Source organism: Mytilus californianus, unplaced genomic scaffold (assembly GCF_021869535.1).
Source record: "Mytilus californianus isolate M0D057914Y unplaced genomic scaffold, xbMytCali1.0.p SCAF_5, whole genome shotgun sequence".
NCBI classification, from domain to species: domain Eukaryota; kingdom Metazoa; phylum Mollusca; class Bivalvia; order Mytilida; family Mytilidae; genus Mytilus; species Mytilus californianus.
The window spans coordinates 121503988-121527848 of NW_026262701.1; the positions used below are offsets into that span (position 1 = coordinate 121503988).

A 23861-nucleotide genomic window follows, 5' to 3' on the forward strand; every position below is an offset into this window, starting at 1 on the left:
TCAGACATCTACATGTACCATAATTTTCAAAATATGCGTGTGATGTTCATAGTATTCATGTAGATAATTGTAATAAATATTAACATTTAAACATTCGTTTTTTTTCAATACTACATGTTTGTATTGTTTTCTGTCTATTGTTTTGTTATTTATATATTTTTCTTTAGAAACAATCCTATTGTTTTTGATTTTAAACTAATAAAATTCTTATTCTTATGTAGAATTGTATAATATTGTATTGTGTTTCAATCATTACCTTAATTAACCCCATAAAGAATAAATTTGTAAAAGAACTGACAGAGCTTTAATTTGACTTATTTACAAAGATCAGATCTAAAAAAACCTTCATGGCCAAAGTAAGTCTTGACTTCTGAAAAAAAGCCTTCATGGTCAACATAAATAATCAGATTTAAATAAAACGTCTTTGACCGAAGTTAGTCTTGACATATGACAGGATTATTTTCATGCCATAACTTTACAAAACAAGATAATAACTATGTACTGACTTCAAACTAATTAAGTAAAGTATATATCTTACCTCTGTAGGTAATATTTCACTTCTTATCTTCGTAATTCAACTCTCTGAAATAATTATAAGCTCTCTATTATCATGATTATCTCACATTTGACACTTTATCTTAAATTGTGTATCAACTTGGTTCTAAAATAGCCCAATTATCAACTGGTTTTGTTTTAATTAACATCTTAATTGTAATTCTGTTCACAACCTATAAATATTATGTATCAGGTCCCTGTTAAAATTAATACAGGCTGACTCAATCTCATTAAAAATCCATCCAGGAGTGTTCTACAAGGGTTAAATGTTGAACTAGTAAACTATGTATACTGGTATATGAGCCTTATATCATTTTTGATACCTGTTGTTACTTCCCTATAGTTTTTTTTCAATAATAAGAAGAAGAAGAAGAAGAAGAAGATGCTTTATTTCCATCAAATGGGCTCACAAGGAGCATAATATAATATCATTATAATATTATTTTTACAAATATAATGAACAATACAGTATACATAGTTACAAACACAAATAAGAAACAACAGTTTTCACATATTCGTATATATATAGGAGTATATATAAAACCTTCGTCTCAGGCACACCTCTAGAAAGTAACAAAAAAGAATTCTGTGAGTAGGCTAAATATATCTAGCTTAACTGCAGGAGGCACCAAGGGACGGTGCTATAAGGCATGGTGGGTGCATATTAAAATGTGTATCAGGACACTAACATGATTAATGATATGGTAAGATATTGTAAGAAGTTGCACATAACTGGTATGTCATCCTCGTGCCTGGTGCAGAGGAGTCATATGAATATGATTTATTTTGTTTGAGACCTAAATACTCCCCAAAATGGCACCTAACTCATCAACAGCAAGGAGGGCTAATGAACTAGAATACTGAAAATGTGATGTTCTTAAGTTTTGACATGGAGATTGATAAATACATATCAAAACTTAAGGTTTCTGAAAAAAATAATCAGTTTGTTGACCCTTCAATATTAACCTTTGCAATGCACAATTAGTTTAGCAAAACTGCATAATTTGAATACTTTACAAAAAGAATGCAAAATAAAAACATAATTATGTCCATTGGACACCATGCCATGCTCCCACTTAAGCACAACCTTCCATAGGAACAGGCTTGAGCACTCACAAAGCCTGCTACATTCTGTATGTGCCTGCCCCAAGGTAGGAGCCTGCAATGGTTGGCGCTGGTTGCTGTCTGTTATACCTGGTTTCCATTTATTGTCATAAATCAGACCATTGGTCTTTTTGTTTTTAATTGATTCGCATTTTGTCATGTCAGGGCCTTTTATAGCTGACTTATAATACAGTATGAATTTTGCTTATTGTTGAAGGATGTACAATGACCTATAACTGTTTAAATCCATGTCATTTGGACTCTGTTGAATAGTAGTCACATTGGCAAACATAAAATTTTAATCTTCTAATTTTTTTTTTTTTGTTCAATGAACAACAATAATTGGGTTAGACTTCATAAAACGTGTTAGAAGTGTTGTTAATGATTATATTTTTCTTGAGTCACAATTTCCAGCAACAGCCATTGCAAGTCCTTAGCTAGCTTGCTGTTGTTCAGCAAATTCTGTCCCTGTTTCCAAATATTATGTGCTATTTTTATTAGTGGTCATCCTGTTATATCTGTGCTGTGCAATCTTCTATTTTTATGACATATATATATATCACAGACAGGTGAAAGGAGAGGTTTGTTTAAACATAAAACTGGTTTAACCAGACTATGTTTTGTGCATGTACCAAGTCAGGTTATCTGGACAATGTGTTGTTCGTTGCTTAAAGTCTTTGTTTGTAAGGCTGTTTTTTTGTTTTGTTTTGTTTTTTAAAGGGGGGATGGGTCAGGTATTGGTATTTAATGTGTTCTGTTGTACTGACCAGTGTTTTTGGTGTTTCCTGGTATCCTTTTATATTATCAGTATCCTTTTATATCATCAGTTAAACATTGATGTGACCATACCTTCATTATCTACCCTAAGACTTACACCTAGTATGAACAGACAAACAAAAAGGTGAACTAACAGACATACAAAAGTCTTTAATCAAAATAACACCATTGTTACTTAAAGAGGTCTTTACTTGAGACATTGGTCAGGTTTTCCATGGGAAACCAGTTTTACAAAACTACATATCCTTGATTACCCTATATCAGTAAGAGCACAATGTGATGATACACATATTTTTGGTACTCCATTTAATATATTGCAATATTTAGGGAAAGATAATAGATACATACATGTAGAGTTGTTGCTTTTTTATCCACCATTTTGATGTTAGCATCAATTGTGTAAAGTGCCTTATTCTTTTCATAATGAGAAAAAAAAATACAAACAGAAGTGAGCCGGGTTATATATTCTTTTTCAGTTTGTTTTGACCTCTTTTTATAGGTTTTTCCTTTAAAAAAAACCCACTTAAAAGTGATAGCAATGTCTGTTATATTTCTTTCTATTCCATTATACAGAAAAAAAAATATAAAATTTACTGTAACTGGTTTATTTGATGATTTGATGGCTGTTTAATGTCCATTGGCAAATTAAATGCATATTCAGTACATATAAATATGCTTTCATTTAAACCTACATGCTGAATTTAAATGCTAAATTAAAACCATCAGAGATAACCAAACCCTATAAAGCATTTATCACAATTGTGAATCAAAACTGTTTTTTATAAAATATTGGAGAAAACTGTTATCTATTCTGTCAGTGGTCTTTGATTCTAAAATTGTATTCTTCAGTTATTATCTCCCCTGATCTGATTTTTCTCATAGCAACAGACAGTGATGTACTTTAAGGATTAAGAGTTACATAATTGTTTCAATAATTGTGTGCAAAACTGTTCCTTGAATATGATAAAGACAAAACAAATTACATACCTACAACATTTTTCTCCACAGGTTTAAATTCCTCAAATGAAACATTTGTACAAAGTGACCAACTATTATAATCCTTTGATGTTTGTAACATACAATAAAAGTCCTTCTAACTTTTAATTAATCCAATAACTTAATGTTCTTCTGGTGACTGACACACCCCTCACACTATTAAATTATCTCAAATCATTAATTACACACACTCTTTTTATCAAAGTCATTTACAAATTTTCTATTACAAAGTTTCCCAACTCAGCATGCAGTTTTACAACACCAGATTGTGTAGCTGGAAATTAACCAATCAGATTGGAGAGAATGCTGTTATCACCCATGTGTGAAAATTGTTACAGACTATTCTCCTCAGCAGTTTTGGCAACATGGATTATACCATTGTATCCCATGGGGATGTTATTGTTTTTCTCAAAATTTGACAGACGTGATGAAAAAGTCTGCAGAGCATTAAAAAACACTAGTGCAGATATAAACAATTCCTATTGAGATCTCCAGAGTAAGGTGCAGACTCTATTAACATGCATAGTGCATTTAGACAGAGGCCATAAAAAGAAAACAATCATACCTCATCTTATTTTTATATAGACTCTGATAACATGCACAGTGCACTTACACATGTTACACAGAGGCTGTTACACAGAGGCTGTAAAGAGAAAATAAGTTTGGTGCCTGTACTTCAGTTTTATTTTCAAGATTTTTTGTTTGGTTTTTAGAGAATATATATGGATCAGGACACCAAATAAGACAGGTTGTCTATGAGGGAGAGGGGAGGTGGGGTATTTGGGAGTCATGATATATAAATATTTCAAATATGAAACTACATTATGAAATCACTAAACAAAACTGGTTTAAATACAGGACTTGTTAAAATACATGCACATTTGCATGTTACATAAGACACATACCAACTCCAAGATATTAAAACAAAGGAAGACAAAGCAATGCATACAGTGAAGTCAGGTTTTTTTTATTTTATAAATCATAGCTAACTTTTGGCAGATGAGGAAGTCATGCAATCAGCATTCCAATGTCCTAGCTGTCACAAACGTTCACAAACATTTACAAGCGAAAATCCCCTAAACAAACTTGCCCAAGCTATTATTCAATTATAACTTTTATCAAGTTCATCAAGGATGGTAAAAAATATCATTCACTTGAAGAACCTTTTATTAAATTTGTCAGTGATTAAGGCACAAATATTTTTAAATAGGAAATAATTTTCATGTTTCAAACTGAACTGAAATGTAGTTGATTGACAATGACAGAGGACTCATTGTATCATACATGCACTGCTACCCTTTGAGGTGGAATCTGCCTCAGTGGTCTAATAAGAGCCACAGTCTTCTCTTTTGTTCGATCAGGGGAAGAAACTTTGGAATTTAAATACAAATGTCGTACAATTTGATATTACTTCTTTATAATACTCAAGTAATGGAATAATTGTGGATTCAAAAATAATTTGTGAATTTTGCATTAACTGTCCTATTTCTTCAACTTTTCTTTGTTTATCAAGTTATACCAAACATTTCCTGATGGGTCTCTGAAGTAATGTTATGAAAAGATATGAAAAGTCCTTGGACTGTCAATAAATGACAGAGTTTACCAATCATATCTACAATTTATGATAATAACAAACACTTATCTTCAAAGACACAAATACCTATCAGAATAAATTGTTGAGATGTTAATGTTATCGGAAAAATTGCATCAGGATATGTTTCACCATATAAAACTTGCATTTTAAATTTGTATGCACCATCTAAAGCAATCACAAAACTTGCATTTTGTCATTTTTTCAACCATTTCAATAATAAATGTACACAAAAATTTCAGAATTCACAGTACCTTAGTATAAAAGACTGGTGGACCCTTCACAAGATTGCTACCTCCATACAACTTATTCCATTCATTTAACCAAAGATGACAATTATAAGAAATACTGGAAAAAATCAAATGAACAAAACTTTACATAGAACTTGGTACACTGTATTTCATGGTATACTTTTATATCATGCAGTACATAGATGTTATTGAAAAGTAACTATTGGACTTGAAACAAAATCAATCTGTAATAAAAAATGGCCTTAATTTTCTTATCAAGCAGACCAAGTCCATGAATCAACAGAAATCTATTAAAACAATTCCTGAGACAATAATAACAAGTGTTCTCAGACCAATATTTCACACAACCATAGTACAGTATTTATCCTTAATAGAACCTTAATTACTTTATCAAGGATCAGTAGGTTTTTCTGAGATGTTTTTAGTTGTACAAATTCTTTATTTTGCTACAGAGGATATATTTCTCACATACTGTAATAGTCTCATGACACTCTTTTGTTACAGGAAAGTCTGTTCTAACTTTACCCTGTGTCATAGATAAATAAATAAATTCCTTCTTGATTTACTTAATTGGTTATCCCCCTTTGTATACTTTTCTTACCATTTTTTTTTAATCACTTATTCAGCAGAAGTAAGGAAGAATGAAATTATAAGTTTACCCAACTTTTTAGGTTTTGTTAAACCTGACAGACATAAAGGATGTAAACCCAAGTTATTGTGGTGATATGTCTATAAAATGGAGGGACTGGTACAAATGGATGTTTAGTATAGCAACATCAACAAGTGACATTTAGCACAGTTAAATGACCATAACCTTTAAAAATTAAAATTCTTCTTTAAGCATTCTAAATCCAAACCAAGGATATATTTAAGAATACATTTATATTTTTATAGAGGACTGTGAACCAATGCCTGGAAATCTTTAATACAATAGAATCACAACAGTGGATACCTCGGGTATGCAGAGTTGTTACAATAAAAACACAACATGTAAAGACTCTGACTGTTATAACAACAACATTTTAGGGATTGCTGCAGTATTTTAATGAGAACAACATGTTATGATCCCTAAGCACCATCATCAGGATTTAAATGTAAACAATTATTCAAAGCCAAAAGAAATATATTCATTATTGTAGATCACTAGCTTTGCTATTCCAATGTCCAATTATGGCTTTCCATATAGAAATCTAAAAGTTTATCTAAACATGATCCCTTTACATTGTAAATTTCCTGATATGAAAATAACATAATCCTACTGTCATCATTGTGTTGAGAGATGAACAATATTTAAGTTTCATTCTGTAAAATTCACATGACATTAAAGTTTGTAATTCTTTTATGTAACGTTAACACAATGTTTGTTTGTGAACAATAATTTATTACAGAAAACAAGTGTTGATTACTGGGAATTCAATATTTTTCATTGGATACAAATTTTTGTAGATTTCGCAAGTAGAGGTTAACCAGGATTTAAATGTTAAACAAAGTACATATCAAAGCTTGTATGCAGACTTTAGCAAAACCATGAAAATAGAATTTTTCCTTAATCCACGAAAATTGGTACCCTAGAAAATGACAGAATCCACAGTAACACATGATACATGATCTATCTGCAAACAGGGATCCAAATTCTGAAGGTTGGAAAATAATTTTCTGCCATTGTTTAAAGATCTTGTGAAAATCAATGAAAATAAATTAATAGGCTGGAACCTGTGCTTTTTTTATTAGAATCCTCAACCCCCCTTTCTGTCTATTCTTTGATTTGCTGTTTGTTTGTTCTTTTCTTTATGTAATTTAAATTGCTCCTTAGTTTCTTCTTACATTGTCAAACCCCTTATTTTTATTCCTCCATTCAATTCAGGTCTTGATCAACTCACAAAATACCTATCCCTAATCATACTGTTTCTTATTTTTTTCCACTTGATTACTTTTATGAATCTCTCCCACACACTTGGTAGAAAACTACAGCATCAGCACCACACTCAGACAAATTACATAATCAACAATTTTGTGTAAGTTATGTAACTGTTATTGAAATTAAGGTAGCAATTGTGAAGGTCACAGATTGTGTTTGTTCTTCTTCAACAATTTAACAAAACAGTGAAAATTTGCACTTTACAATGTTTGTTTCTAATTTTGCCCATAATGGGGCCTGTATAGGAAATAAAATCTTTAACTTATACATGTACCATATTTACAGAGAGTTATCTCCCATTAAAGCTGAATATGAATTAAACCCACAATTTATCTTTTAATTCATTTCAAGTGAGTTGTGCACATTTCCAGTTTTAAAGACAACAACAGAATTTGTACAAAGAATTATTCGTCCAACTTTATCATGACAGTTGCTTTAATTTTTCTTTTTTATGAGTGAAATCTTATTTAGTAACTTGTACCATCATCAACAAAAAGAAGTACGAAAAATTTGTAATGTACCTTTTACATTTGACACACCATGGGAGACCCTCAATGGTAGTCAAGGTCGTGAAACACTCCTGCAGGAGACCCTCATTGGTAGTCAAGGTCATTAAACACTGCTGCAGTAGACCCTCATTGGTAGTCAAGGTCATTAAACACTCCTGCAGGAGACCCTCATTGGTAGTCAAGGTCATTAAACACTCCTGCAGGACCCTCATTGGTAGTCAAGGTCATTAAACACTCCTGCAGTAGTTTTACTATTGATCTATTTTAAACTTTCTGTATATTTTCAAACAAAATTGATTCATCGTCAGCATGTTATATATTTTTTTTTAGAAACAAATGAAATCAACATAAAGGAAAATGACGTCATCACAGATATTGAAGCTGTTGTTCAAAATGTATAATAGGACAAAAATTACTGAAACTTACACCAGTTAATTGTTAACTGTAGCTTTCTTATTTTAAAAAGAGATTGGATTGAGTTATAAAGAAGTTTCCTAAAGTTGAGTATAGAATAGAGAATGGAAATGGGGAATGTGTCAAAGAGACAACAACCTGACCAAAGAGCAGAAAATAGCATGAGGCCACCAATGGGTCTTCAACTCAGCAAGAAAATCCTGCATCTGGAGGCGAGCTTGAGTGTTTTTGATTAATAGTTGAGTTGTATTTACCTAAAATAAAAGCTCTAAAGTCACCCACTTATAATCAAGAGAAATAGTTGTTTGTTAAGAACTTTGACCCAACAGAAGGGACAACTGAAAGGTGTCGATATATTTTTCTGTTTTTAGTCGAATATTTACTTTGATTAACAAAAATTGGACAAGGCATTCCTAAAATTATAATTATTTAGTTGTCAAGTGTCCAAAGACAATAATCTAGTTATCTCAGTAAATGACCAGTTAAAAGACATGAACTGAGTGGTCAGGTGATATATTGAAATACTGTCCTCATTGAACTTCTGACCAGTCTGAACAATGATTAGTTGCAAATTAATGTGCCTCTATCTCAACATATAAATGACAAAATACTGGGTGGAACAAAGGAGACAACTTCTAAAGTTAGAATGGCCATAATGACACACTAACTGGACACTGATTAACTGTTAATTAAAGTATATCTATAATCAATACAACCAAACACTGGATTTGTTGGTAATTGATATAGCTTTGTATGAAGCTAGGTTGGAATGAGGATTACCTCCGCTTGGAACATGAAGCTGGGTTGGAATGATGATTATCTCCCCTTGGAATATGAAGCTGGGTTGGAATAAGGAGATCCCTTCTTGAAATATGAAGCTAGGTTGGAATGAGTAAGACCCCACTTGGAATATGAAGCAGGGTTGGAATGAGGATTATCTCACCTTGGAACATGAATCTAGGTTGGAATGAGGATTATATTCCCCTTAGATTATGAAGCAAGGTTGGAATGAGGATTATCTCACCTTGGAACATGAAGCTGGGTTGGAATGAGGATTATCTCCCCTTGGAATATGAAACTTAGGTTGGAATGAGGATTATCTCCCCTTTGGAATATGATGCTGGGTTGGAATGAGAATTATCTCTCCTTGGAACATGAAGCTTGGTTGGAATGAGGATTATATCCCCATGGAATACAATGCTGGGTTTTGAATGAGAATTATCTCTCCTTGGAACATGAAGCTGGGTTGGAATGAGGACTATCTCCCTTAAGAATATGAAGCTAGGTTGGAATGAGGATTATCTCCCCTTGGAATATGAAGAAGTAATACCACCATTGTTTTTCCCTATCAGTCTTCGTTGAATTGGCACTTTTCAAAAAATTGTGCAGACTTTAATCTTTGTTTCAAAAAAGAAATACTTGGCATGAGTAAAGCTTTGTCCTGGCCAGTCCTACAGACAAAATTTCACATAACATTTCATTGCATATAAGATAATAACCACCACTGGAAGTTAACCAATCACATTTCACCCCTTTTTTCCTGTTTACAAGCTTTAGAAACCATATAACCTCAAGTTTGCAAAATATTTTATAGAAACACCAAATAAAAAAAGAATGGTGCCTTGAAACACCCAAGATATATGTTTATGACTCAGAAATCTTTTACTGCAATGAAATGTATGATTAATTTCACACAACTGTCAAATTCAACGGAATATTTTTTTTCAACCCTTTTTCGTATGAAACCATATGTGAATTACTAAGATTTGGTGGTATTACACCTGAACCTAGGTTGGAATGAGGATTATCTCCCCTTAAAATATGAAAGCTAATTTGGAATGAGGAAGACCCCCCTTTGGAATATGAAGCTGGGTTGGAATGAGGAAGATCCCCTCTTGGAATATGAAGCTGGGTTGGAATGAGGACTATCTCTCCTTGGAACATGAAGCTGGGTTGGAATGAGGATTATCTCCCCTTGGAACATGAAGATAGGTTGAAATAAGGGAGATCCTCCTTTGGACTATGAAGCTGGGTTGGAATGAGGATTATCTCCCCTTGGAATATGATGATGGGTTGGAATGAGGATTATCTCCCCTTGGAACATGAAACTATGTTAGAATGAGGAAGATCCCAAATTGGAATATGAAGCTGGGTTGGAATGAGGATTATCTTGCCTTGGAACATGAAGCTAGATAGAGGATTATCTCCCTTAAGAACATGTGGCAATACGCTACTAAACAATGCATAATACAGACAACTTCAAACTGATTAGGTTTTACTCATTCATCAAACATAACTTGTAATATAAACATTGATATTTCTATATGTATGAATTGCTTACTGGGTTGAACCATTAAATGGGTAGTCAAAATGAACAAGTTGTATAAAAGATCATTCTATAAAAATATCAGAAATTATATAACAGTACCTTCTACAACTTCTTTACTCTTAGACCAAATCATTCATGTATTAATATTGACATTGTAGATGTAGATATTAGATTAGATCATCACATACTGTTCAATATGATGACAAATACACCAGGGTGACAATCTGTTACCACGGAGATCTCATAACCAACTCACACAGTATCGACTAAACTACTCTCTGTTATATCAAAGGTATAATAATTACAATTAAATCATTCAAATATCATAATTAATAGTTATAACTATTTTATCAAAAATATAATTTTGACTATTAATATCTGTCTGTCTGTGGTTGCAAATTAGATTTATCTCCCTTTTGCTGGATTTATCTTAATTTGTTAGTATAATGAAAATGTTCTACATTTGTAAATGCAACACTTTATCTAACATGTAAACTATGCAAAACTTTCAATGTCAATGAACCATGACTGAGGGGGCTGGGTCAAATAATCTCCATGAATGTAGGATGTGCTAATGCTTATTCAACTACATACCAAACATGATTGCTTCCCCTGAAACTCTCCTTTTCACAAAATTTGAAATGAAACTATGCAAAAGTTTCAATTAACAGACAGTGACTAATGAGGCAGGCCAAATAATTCAACAATGTATAAGAGTCTGGATGGGGTTTACAGAATAAAAAATTATGGGCAAAAGGTGTAGAATAAACGGCAAAGAAAAAACAATTGAGAAAAATAGGCAAAAAAAAATAAAGAACAAAGAATAATGGGGTGCAAAATGAGAAAAACAGTCTAAAAAATTAGAGAATAAGAAAATAAAAGACCCCCCCATCCAGACCCTCATGTATTTCTGTACATGTAACCAAAGTTTAATGTCTATTTAGGAAGGCTCAATAACCTGGGAGTTTTTATCCAAAACTATCACAGTGAGTGAAAAATATTCAAAAAAATTGGCTCAACTTAGATTAAAGGAGTGATATTTATGACAGTGATATTAAATGTTAGTGAATGGCTGGGACTATTATACTAATTGGTGTAACGGTTTCCAGTCCCGTTAGTATAATAGTCCCAGTGAATGGTGAGGGTTGACTGTAGCATAACACTCTCATCTCAGTTTTTTATTCCTGTACATATCTCTTTCCTATTACTCCTCTATAATTGTGAGGAATCTTTATGCTATAAAATATATTAATGTAACACATGTACCCCTTGATCAGTAAACAAAATTTCTATGAACAAATTATAGAAACCAGTTGTTCAATCTCAAACTGTAAATTACTCTATCAATCTCATAATAACTTTATTGATTAGTAAAAAAAATATTTTATGAGATAACCTATAACTTCCATGGTAAACACAAATGTTATATCTTTTTTTGCATCATTTTCCTGTTTAAAACAAGTAAATGTGAAAGTAACATTTTTTTTATATTACACTTGTAGTCATGAGAGGATTGTTTGTTTTCTGTAAAAGGGGTACCGTATATATGACTCAATGGACACAAATTCAAAAAGAAAGAAATATGTTAGTGTTGGCAATGCAAAGTGCCTAATTTCATTGATTTTTTCTCACTTTCATCCTCAAATTACAAAGACAGCCTTTGTTGTTGTTTGTTTATTTATCATTCTTTTTCTGAATCTATGTTATCACAATTAAAAATGCAAGAAAAGAAGAGATATAATAATATGGAGTATTAATTCATTACACAGAACACATTATTTGAATTGGTGGTCTTAAGGTCACAGTGAGGCTTTCAATAGGGAGCAAAAGCTCACATCTAACTACTAGTTAAGAAGGTTCCTAGCTAGAACCTGTTAGAAGGTTAGAGTTGAATTTGTTTTTAGATGTAGATCTACCATTGAGAAACTTTATGAAATGTTATATATTGACAAAAAGCAGATTATAATGTAAGAACTCTAACAATCACTGCCAATAAATTTGCCTGAAAATATGTTTGTTAAAAATTAGATATAGAAGCAATACAACTATTTAGACAGTCAGTCAAGATATCTGTACAATCACTGCCAATAAAATATGTTTGTTAGATATAGAAACAATATAACTATTTAGACAGTCACGTCAAGATATCTGTACAATCACTGCCAATAAAATATGTTTGTTAGACATAGAGACAATACAACTATTTAGACAGTCACATCAAGATATCTGTACAATCACTGCCAATAAAATATGTTTGTTAGATATAGAAACAATATAACTATTTAGACAGTCACGTCAAGATATCTGTACAATCACTGCCAATAAAATATGTTTGTTAGACATAGAGACAATACAACTATTTAGACAGTCACATCAAGATATCTGTACAATCACTGCCAATAAAATATGTTTGTTAGACATAGAAACAATACAACTATTTAGACAGTCACATCAAGATATCTGTACAATCACTGCCAATAAAATATGATTGTTAGATATAGAAGCAATACAACTATTTAGACAGTCACATCAAGATATCTGTACAATCACTGCCAATAAAATATGTTTGTTAGATATATAAACAATACAACTATTTAGACAGTCACATCAAGATATCTGTACAATCACTGCCAATAAAATATGATTGTTAGATATATAAACAATACAACTATTTAGACAGTCACATCAAGATATCTGTACAATCACTGCCAATAAAATATGTTTGTTAGATATATAAACAATACAACTATTTAGACAGTCACATCAAGATATCTGTACAATCACTGCCAATAAAATATGTTTGTTAGATATAGAAGCAATACAACTATTTAGACAGTCACGTCAAGATATCTGTACAATCACTGCCAATAAAATATGTTTGTTAGATATAGAAGCAATACAACTATTTAGACAGTCACATCAAGATATCTGTACAATCACTGCCAATAAAATATGTTTGTTAGATATAGAAGCAATACAACTATTTAGACAGTCACATCAAGATATCTGTACAATCACTGCCAATAAAATATGTTTGTTAGATATAGAAGCAATACAACTATTTAGACAGTCACGTCAAGATATCTGTACAATCACTGCCAATAAAATATGATTGTTAGATATAGACACAATACAACTATTTAGACAGTCACATCAAGATATCTGTACAATCACTGCCAATAAAATATGATTGTTAGATATAGAAACAATACATCTATTTAGACAGTCACATCAAGATATCTGTACAATCACTGCCAATAAAATATGATTGTTAGATATAGACACAATACAACTATTTAGACAGTCACATCAAGATATCTGTACAATCACTGCCAATAAAATATGATTGTTAGATATAGAAACAATACATCTATTTAAACAGTCACATCAAGATATCTGTACAATCACTGCCAATAAAATATGATTGTTAGATATAGACACAATACAACTATTTAGACAGTCACGTCAAGATATCTGTACAATCACTGCCAATAAAATATGATTGTTAGATATAGAAGCAATACAACTATTTAGACAGTCACATCAAGATATCTGTACAATCACTGCCAATAAAATATGATTGTTAGATATAGAAGCAATACAACTATTTAGACAGTCACGTCAAGATATGTTTGACAACTTTGCAGTGGAACTAATGCATAAATAGAGCAAATAATTCCGATGGACGGCATACCAATTTTATTTAACAATAGATCGATTAACTTTTTTGTAAATCAATCCTTCCTCCATTTAACAGCATATTTATCTTTTTTTAGTTTAAAAATATTGAGAAAATCCTTTACATTCATTTATCATACTTAGAGTTGTAAGATGCCTTAAGACTTAATGACAGTGTAAAATTAGTTATCAATGACACATTAGATTGCCATTGTCGTAAACGTTAGTCAAAGTGATATCTTTCCTGTTTGTATCAGTGTGGAGATGATTGAACCAGCTTTTAAATGGCTTTTACTTTAACACAAAGGATAATTCAATAGACGTCCTGGTATTGAGACAGAGTTAAGTATTTAACTGGATGTATAATACCATTTCTTTTGTTCATCACTTCAATGGCTATCTTGTTATTACCGCTAATCATGAAAACAAACTATTACCATTAAAAATTCACTACACTACATGGCTTTATATTTGTATGCATGAAAAGAATCGGTAAATATATAAACTTTCTATCAGATCAAACTTTAATTGATCAAGCCACCAGGACTTGGTTGATAGTCATGTTAAATTGTTAATATAGCATAAAGCATTAAAAGGAGAGATGTAGGGTATATATGTCAATGAAACAGCAACCTGACAACACATACAACAAAAAGACATCTAAACCAATATACTGTCTTCATGGTTAAACAAATATCCTGCTCTAAATGAAGACTAGTACACAGTTGTAAATGGATTTAACCTATATTATTAAAGATCTACCGTTGACATCAAATTAATGGCAGGATGCCAAACATGTATCATAAGAACCACTTTTGTCGCCTTTTTATTCATCTTTTTGAAGTCCTAAAATTGACCTTGACAATTAATTTAAACAAGGAGACAATTTTTGATGATTAAGGGATAGGGTTACATGTAAGCTATTTAGTAAAGGTAAATAATATTTTAAGGCACTTCTAGTTTATGTTCTGTTAGCAAAACCATTTTGTCCATGATCTTAATTCTTTTTGTTAAAAAGCCCCCCCACCCACCCTTTCCATTTATAAAAGGATTGATCTTTCTAAGACTTATTTGTGTTTCTTGTATTTCTTGCATTAGAAAAGAGGCCAGTATACTATATATACCATGTTAAAGTAAAAGTTAGCAGCTAATTTGATTTTACAAGTACCACAGATTAGGAATATTTGTATAGAATATCGATAAATATATTTAACCCTTGAACAAACATGTCATCTGTTGTTACAAAGTTATGTTTTGTGATCAATCTACTGTATCAGTCTTCTGGCTGTGTTCCTGCCGAGTTAATCAATCAAACTGCTCGCTAAAGTAATATCAAACTTATATTCAGGAAATAGGTTTAAATTATCCATTGTTTCCAGAAAAAAGTTTTTTAATAAATAATTTAATAAACTTAAGTGCAGTCAAGTGATGCATGCAACTCTTGAAACTGTCAAATCTATATTTTATTCTACACAAGTATTGAATAAAAAACAGATTATGATTCATTATCTTAATCAATCCTGCAGTTTTCATTGCATTTAATTGCAGAAAAAGCATTAAAGTTTTATGAGATTTTCTCTCCTCATGCTATCATGACATATTAATCTCAAAGAGAAATACACTCCTAGGCAAAGATAAAATGAAATTTGAAAATGCGTGGTTTGTTTCTGTACCAAATATCTTAATAACATTTTTTGAGGAAAAAAAGAACAATTTTTCTTGAAGAAAAGATGTCAATAGATTTTTCATACAGAATGTAGGGAAGATAAAAAAAAAATGGGGAATGTGTCCATGGGACAAAGATAATGCCCCCGCTTGCATATAACGTTATAAAGGGACATAACTCAAGAATGGTAAAAGTGACGCTACCCAAATTTGTACTTGATTTGAGTTTTGTGGCAATAAGCATTGTGTATATGTTTCATAACATTTGGTTGAGGCAAACTTAAGTAAGAGAAGGGAAACGAAAAAATTCAGCAATTTTTCCATTTGTAAAGGGGCATAAAACTAGAATGGTAAAAGTGACAACACCAAAATTCAAATTTGATCTGTGTTGTGTGGTAATAAGCATTGTATATAAGTTTCATAACATTTGGTTGAGGCAAACTTAAGTTTGAGAACGGCAACCAATTTCGGGACGTACGAACAGACTGACTGACCGACAAGGGTAAAACTTAATGCCCCCTCTGCTACGGTGGGGGCATAAAAAGCTTACTTTCATAAAAAATACATAAATACTATCAAATATATTTTAACCAATATATTTTTATGGTTTATATTCAAATTCTGTGGTAACATTTCTATTCAGTATAAAAGGATAACAATCACAGGAGGCCATACAGTGACCATAGGATGACATTCACAGGAGGCCATACAGTGACCATAGGATGACATTCACAGGAGGCCATACAGTGACTATAGGATGACATTCACAGGAGGCCATACAGTGACCATAGGATAACAAAGAATTGTACCAATATTATGACAGAAAAAGAGACTTTAGTCAAAGTAATGGTGCCCCTTTATCTTGCAGCTAGTATACTAAATCATCATTCTTCATCTGCTAGCATTATCTTGTCAATATTGGATGAACAATAATGAATAAAAAAGTTAAATAAGTCAGCAACACATCAATGTAAGGTTGAGTATAATTACCAAATGTTGATCATACGCTTTCTGATAATTATTCCATTTAGGATATTGAAAGTAGTGCATTACAATTTATAAAATAATTTTAACTATGAAATTTCCAATGATCTAATAAAAATAAATCATCTGAGTTATCTCCCATTATAAAAAATTAATAAAAAAAATGTTGACTGAATAAAATTGTTTGTAATAGTGAAAAGAAAAGAAAAAAATCATATATATTTTGTCATTTAAATGAAAAGTCCCAATCATAATAAGAATTTCTGTATCAGATTTGGCCTGACCGTTCATTTGCATTCAAAGATGGTGAACCTTACAAGTGATGTGCTTTTCTTTTACAAATTTGACATCTTCATAAGAAGGGGAAAAGTGGTGGGGTTTGACCCAGCATTAGTCATACGGTTTATATTTAAATAAGAAGGGGAAAAGTGTTGGGTTTGACCCAGCATTGGTCATACAGTTTATATAAAAATAAGAAGATATAGTATGATTGCAAATGAGACTACTCTCCACCAGAGACCAAATGATGTAGAAATTAGTAACTATAAGTCACTGTACCAACTTCAGATAGTTTATTTCTCTAAGTTTCTAAAGAAATGGTAAAAGGATATTATTATTAGAAATTCTGATTCACATTCTGTTTGAAAGTAATATAAATTTAATTTAACCCTTATTCTTATTCTTATTCTAATATATATATATATATCGTACTTTCTGAATTGGCTAGATCCATCTTTGTGTTCACTTGTTAAAGTATCAGTATTCTCAGAAACAAGAGTGTGTGTCAATAGGGCACCATGCCTCACATTTCCATGTTCAGTGAACCACAATATCTAGGTCTAATCCTAATTTGGGGTATATTTTTAAAATTTCCCATCATAATGAACATATGTACATAAGTTGACCACATCTTCATGATTAACCCTTTAGACTAAAATTCTAAGTTGATACAGGATGATAGTAAGCAGAACATAAAAGAAGATACATTTACAGAAAAACAAAAACATTGATTAGATGGAGAGAAAAAAAATTCATCACATACTTGCATATTCTCTTTTTCTACAATTTTTCATCCAATCAAAAGAATCTTTAAAAATTTCTTATGTAAAACCTTAAATTTGTATAGAAAAATTAGCCATTGAAAATATGAGTGAGTGACAAGAAAAACAAAATAATAAAACAAAACCTTACCTTATTTAATTTTACAGGTATAATCCATGGTAGATAACTCCGACCACACCTGTGTGTATCATCATCAGCATCTATAAATAATACAGTCATGGTTTTTATGAATCAATCCACATGTCTCATCAAGTTAATTAAGATATACCTGTCTTTACCAGGTTAATAAACATATACCTGTCTTTATCAGGTTAGCTTTGAATATCTACCTGTTTTTATCAGGTTAATTTTGAAGATCATCCTGACTTATCATGTTAATTAAAAACTTGTTAAATGATTAAATTAACACTATTATCTATCTAACCAAATATAGAAACCAAATTAATTTTGATGTTATAATGAAATCCTGGTGTTATTATATTTAATACATTTTATCAATTGTGTTTGATTTTCCAGGTAATCAGCAGGTGAGAATCTTTTGATGTCCATCTGGTTTCTTGTGATGATAGATTATTTGTAACATAACAAAGGAATTATAAGAGATTATCTCCCTGTATAATTAGCAGTCTTCTCTAACATTCCATGAGAGAGTGTTAGCATCAAGTTTGATTTCAAGCTAAATTTAATAACTAACTTTATGTAATACTACAGAGTTAAACTGTGGAGATATGGTGAACCCTAATTGTTAACATCATTATCCTTTAGTATTTGTTGGGTATCATATTCATTTCAGATTTCAAATTAAAAAAAAAAAATGAAAAATATAAAAATCCAATATAGAATATATAAATTATGACCATTTGGCATTTATATGAAGACATTGAAATAGGAATTCATTTACTTTTTTGAAATTTTACAATAGTGAGGTATCATAATGAAGATTTTCTTTTTTAAATTTCTAAATTTCCTTGAGTTTCTGCATATTTGTACTTGTAATTGCCTCCATATTTTACTCTATATATATTCTTTATTGCCTCCAGAAGGAGGGTGAGAAATGCAAAACATAATGAAATGAACAAATAATCAAACACAAAAAGGAATGTCAAATATACATTAAGTCAGAATGTAATGTTCATTTTAAATGATTAGACAACTTATTGCATGATTTCGTCAAATATGAAAAGTATTCAGACCAAAATTGAAAAAAGAATATTAAGATTTTTGTTTTTTTTATGATGCTCAATGGATAACAATTCATAGTAATGGCTAATGTACAAGGATACCCAAGTAAAAAAAAGGAGATTTAAGGTTAATAACAGTTTAGAGACATCTACAGGTCTTCATCATACAGGATTTAAGTCCAAACCAGACAGTAATTTATATATATATGCGTTTTGTTTAAATATACTTTTTCACTTTTTTGGTCTTTTGAAAAATGTTGTTTGTGCTGTATTTAAACCCCTCTACCAAGAAATTTGTTTTGCATGCACATGTATAAAAATTGCGATTTTTATCCAATGCAATCATAGGTTTGAAAGTTGTTTTCAATTTAGACTTATTTATATATATATATATATAGCAAGAGTTCGAATCCCAGCAAGGGAAGAACAAATGCTTCCGCAAATTTGCAGATTTAACATTGTTGTGCTGATATTTAGAGTAATTATGAATATATATGTGTGTGTGTGTGTTTCTGTCCAAACAAAGTGTAGCATTAACATAATAAATAAATTGTAAAAAGTGGTAAAAATGAAGAGAAATATCCATACATACAAGGATGACCTTGAGGGAATCAGAAGTTATGTTACACTAGATGTTCATTGCATCTGCTGCTATATATATATAATTGCTTTGTGTAAAAATTGTTGGTCTGAACCCTAAATGTCCAACTGCAGATGAAATCTTGAACTCCTTACCTTTTAATATAAGATGATTGAGTTTCTAATGGAATGGTAACCAGATTATTCCATAGATTTGTTTCCTCTGGAGCAAATATTTACATGACAATTAACACCTTTTGTTACAATGTCACAACTTTATCCACATTGGAAGTCAGCGTTGTATAGATATGGATAGTTTACACCTATCTGAAAAACAAAAGACAGATAATGAAATAAAATGAATGGCAAGAAATCAGAATATTAATAATTCAAAACTATAATGATCATCAAACAGTCAGATATCTGGATATATGATTCAAAATATTATTATCAACAAACAACTTCATCAGTGCATAGATATTTTAGCCATTGTTATATCTATGATCAGTGATACCTCAAATCTTATAATGAAATTTTAAAAATCTGTATAAAACTTATTATTGTCTGCAGGATATTCAATCTCCTTTCTGAAGGATTTGATCATTTTCTGTCAGTTTCTGTTCATAGGGTTGTAATTAGGAGGGTTGTAATTAGGTTAATTCAGGGGACCACACATATATGTTGTCAAAATATACTCCTGTAATAAGATCTTCAAAAGGAAATATCATTGTGAAACTAGTTTCAAAATAAACATAATACTTGTAACCAGGATATTTTTGAACTATAGAATATAAACCTATCAAGTTCTCAATATTCTCATGGTCAAACATTCTATTTTCTGAGATTTCATGATGAACAGGTGTTTTTAGAACTAGCAGTCAGGCCTTCACTATTTTTTTTTTCAATGCATGTTGACTTCTCTCAAAAATATTTGTTTATTAGTTTAAGGAAGAAAAACATTTATTAATACAAACAAAAAGATTTCTAAGGATATATATCTGCGTCCTTGACAACATAAGATTTTTATTCAGGATGTTTTTATTTAACAGGTTACTATAAATAAATCAATGTTTTATTATCTTTTCACCTTGATATTTTCACCTGAGCAGGAAACAATATAAAAAGAAGATTTATCATAAATTAAAGATTCCCGCCACAGACCACCTGTCCTACTGTACATGTGGCAGATGTTAAGATTTTACAAATTACTGACAACTTTCAATGGACCTTAAAAAATGATGATAAATAGCTATGAAAACTGATATACCACAAATACAGGTGAATGGTCTAATGATTAAAAATATTAAACATGGTCCCTCTTTGTTCCTTTTAATTGTAAAAATAAAATTTAAAATTTTGCTTGGTTACTTTAATATCATGATATTCCCTATTTAAATCTGACATAAAATCCTTGTATAATCATGATAACTGAAATGACATTTTTGTTTTAATTTGACAACAAAATGGACAAAAAAAGACAAAACAAAATTCACAGCTGTTTCAAAAGAAATTATCATATGATTTTGTTGCAGGGTTAAATGTAAAAATAGAATATCAAAGCTTAACTGAAATTTAACAGAATGCTATTTCAAGCATACACATGAAATTGAATATCAGATATGTTTCCTGTCATGAATTGTTTATGTCTTTCTTACTGGGTCTCCTCAATTTGTTATTTGATTGAGAATTTATCCCTGTCTGACTAAAGCCAGCCCCTACTTACTTTTGTGGATAGTAGGGGTTGGCTTTAGTCAAACTGATGCAAGAACTTTGGTCAATGCATACAATCACAACTTGTGTAGATCTTGATTGGTGCTTGTCCATTTTCAAAATAAAAATAAGGAGATGTCTGCCAATGGGACAATTTATCCACAAAGGACAAGGACATAAAAAACTTTAGTTCGGCAATCAATAAAGAGCATAAACCATTACACTGTATAGGCAATCAATAATGAGCATAAACCATTACATTGTATAGGCAATCAATAATGAGCATAAACCATTACACTGTATAGTCAATCAATAAAGAGCATAAACCATTACACTGTATAGGCAATCAATAATGAGCATAAACCATTACACTGTATAGGCAATCAATAAAGAGCATAAACCATTACACTGTATAGTCAATCAATAATGAGCATAAACCATTACACTGTATAGTCAATCAACCATTACACTGTATAGTCAATCAATAATGAGCATAAACCATTACACTGTATAGTCAATCAATAATGAGCATAAACCATTACACTGTATAGTCAATCAATAATGAGCATAAACCATTACACTGTATAGGCAATCAATAATGAGCATAAACCATTACATTGTATAGGCAATCAATAATGAGCATAAACCATTACACTGTATAGTCAATCAATAATGAGCATAAACCATTACACTGTATAGGCAATCAATAATGAGCATAAACCATTACACTGTATAGTCAATCAATAATGAGCATAAACCATTAAACTGTATAGGCAATCAATAATGAGCATACAATCAAAAATGAGCATAAACCATCACACTGTATAGTCAATCAATAATGAGCATAAACCATTACACTGTATAGGCAATCAATAAAGAGCATGAACCATTACACTGTATAGGCAATCAATAATGAGCATACAATCAATAATGAGCATAAACCATTACACTGTATAGTCAATCAATAATGAGCATAAACCATTACACTGTATAGGCAATCAATAATGAGCATAAACCATTACACTGTATAGTCAATCAATAATGAGCATAAACCATTACACTGTATAGGCAATCAATAAAGAGCATAAACCATTACACTGTATAGGCAATCAATAATGAGCATAAACCATTACACTGTATAGGCAATCAATAATGAGCATGAACCATTACACTGTATAGGCAATCAATAATGAGCATGAACCATTACACTGTATAGTCAATCAATAATGAGCATGAACCATTACACTGTATAGGCAATCAATAATGAGCATAAACCATTACACTGTATAGGCAATCAATAAAGAGCATAAACCATTACACTGTATAGGCAATCAATAAAGAGCATAAACCATTACACTGTATAGGCAATCAATAAAGAGCATAAACAATTACACTGTATAGGCAATCAATAAACCATTACACTGTATAGGCAATCAATAAAGAGCATAAACCATTACACTGTATAGGCAATCAATAAAGAGCATAAACCATTACACTGTATAGGCAATCAATAAAGAGCATAAACAATTACACTGTATAGGCAATCAATAAAGAGCATAAACCATTACACTGTATAGGCAATCAATAATGAGCATGAACCATTACACTGTATAGTCAATCAATAATGAGCATGAACCATTACACTGTATAGGCAATCAATAATGAGCATAAACCATTACACTGTATAGGCAATCAATAAAGAGCATAAACCATTACACTGTATAGGCAATCAATAAAGAGCATAAACCATTACACTGTATAGGCAATCAATAAAGAGCATAAACAATTACACTGTATAGGCAATCAATAAACCATTACACTGTATAGGCAATCAATAAAGAGCATAAACCATTACACTGTATAGGCAATCAATAAAGAGCATAAACCATTACACTGTATAGGCAATCAATAAAGAGCATAAACAATTACACTGTATAGGCAATCAATAAAGAGCATAAACCATTACACTGTATAGGCAATCAATAATGAGCATGAACCATTACACTGTATAAGCAATCAATAATGAGCATAAACCATTACACTGTATAGTCAACCAATAATGAGCATAAACCATTACACTGTATAGTCAATCAATAATGAGCATAAACCATTACACTGTATAGGCAATCAATAAAGAGCATAAACCATTACACTGTATAGTCAATCAATAAAGAGCATAAACCATTACACTGTATAGTCAATCAATAATGAGCATAAACCATTACACTGTATAGGCAATCAATAATGAGCATAAACCATTACACTGTATAGTCAATCAATAATGAGCATAAACCATTACACTGTATAGTCAGCTATAAAAGATCCTGGATAACCTTACAGACAAATCTAATAGCCTGATTTAAGGTAATTAAACATTTAGCACCTATGGCAGACGGTAACCAATGGCAACAACTTAAAAAACCTAGTTTCTCTAAACCTCTATTTTTGTTGATGTTATGTTACTGGATTGCTGACATATCTTTGTTGATGTTATGTTACTGGATTGTTGATGTTATGTTACTGGTTTGCTGATATATCTTTGTTGATGTTATGTTACT

At 31.1% G+C, this 23861-nt stretch overlaps 1 protein-coding gene across 3 annotated transcripts in view; it reads right to left on the reverse strand.

Annotated features, from left to right (window-relative positions):
• Positions 1-23861, reverse strand: part of LOC127700939 (irregular chiasm C-roughest protein-like) — a 113395-nt gene that overhangs the window by 57901 nt on the left and 31633 nt on the right. Inside the window, exons 2-4 of one of the 3 annotated variants that reach the window (XM_052204673.1) lie at positions 19750-19920; positions 17963-18033; positions 539-582 (exon numbers count right to left, since the gene is read on the reverse strand). The gene's annotated coding sequence lies outside the window, so the exon portion shown is untranslated. Of the gene's footprint in view, positions 1-538; positions 810-3423; positions 3665-17962; positions 18034-19749; positions 19921-23861 lie in introns of those variants that run through there. The other 2 variants (XM_052204674.1, XM_052204675.1) reach the window with 2 other exon arrangements.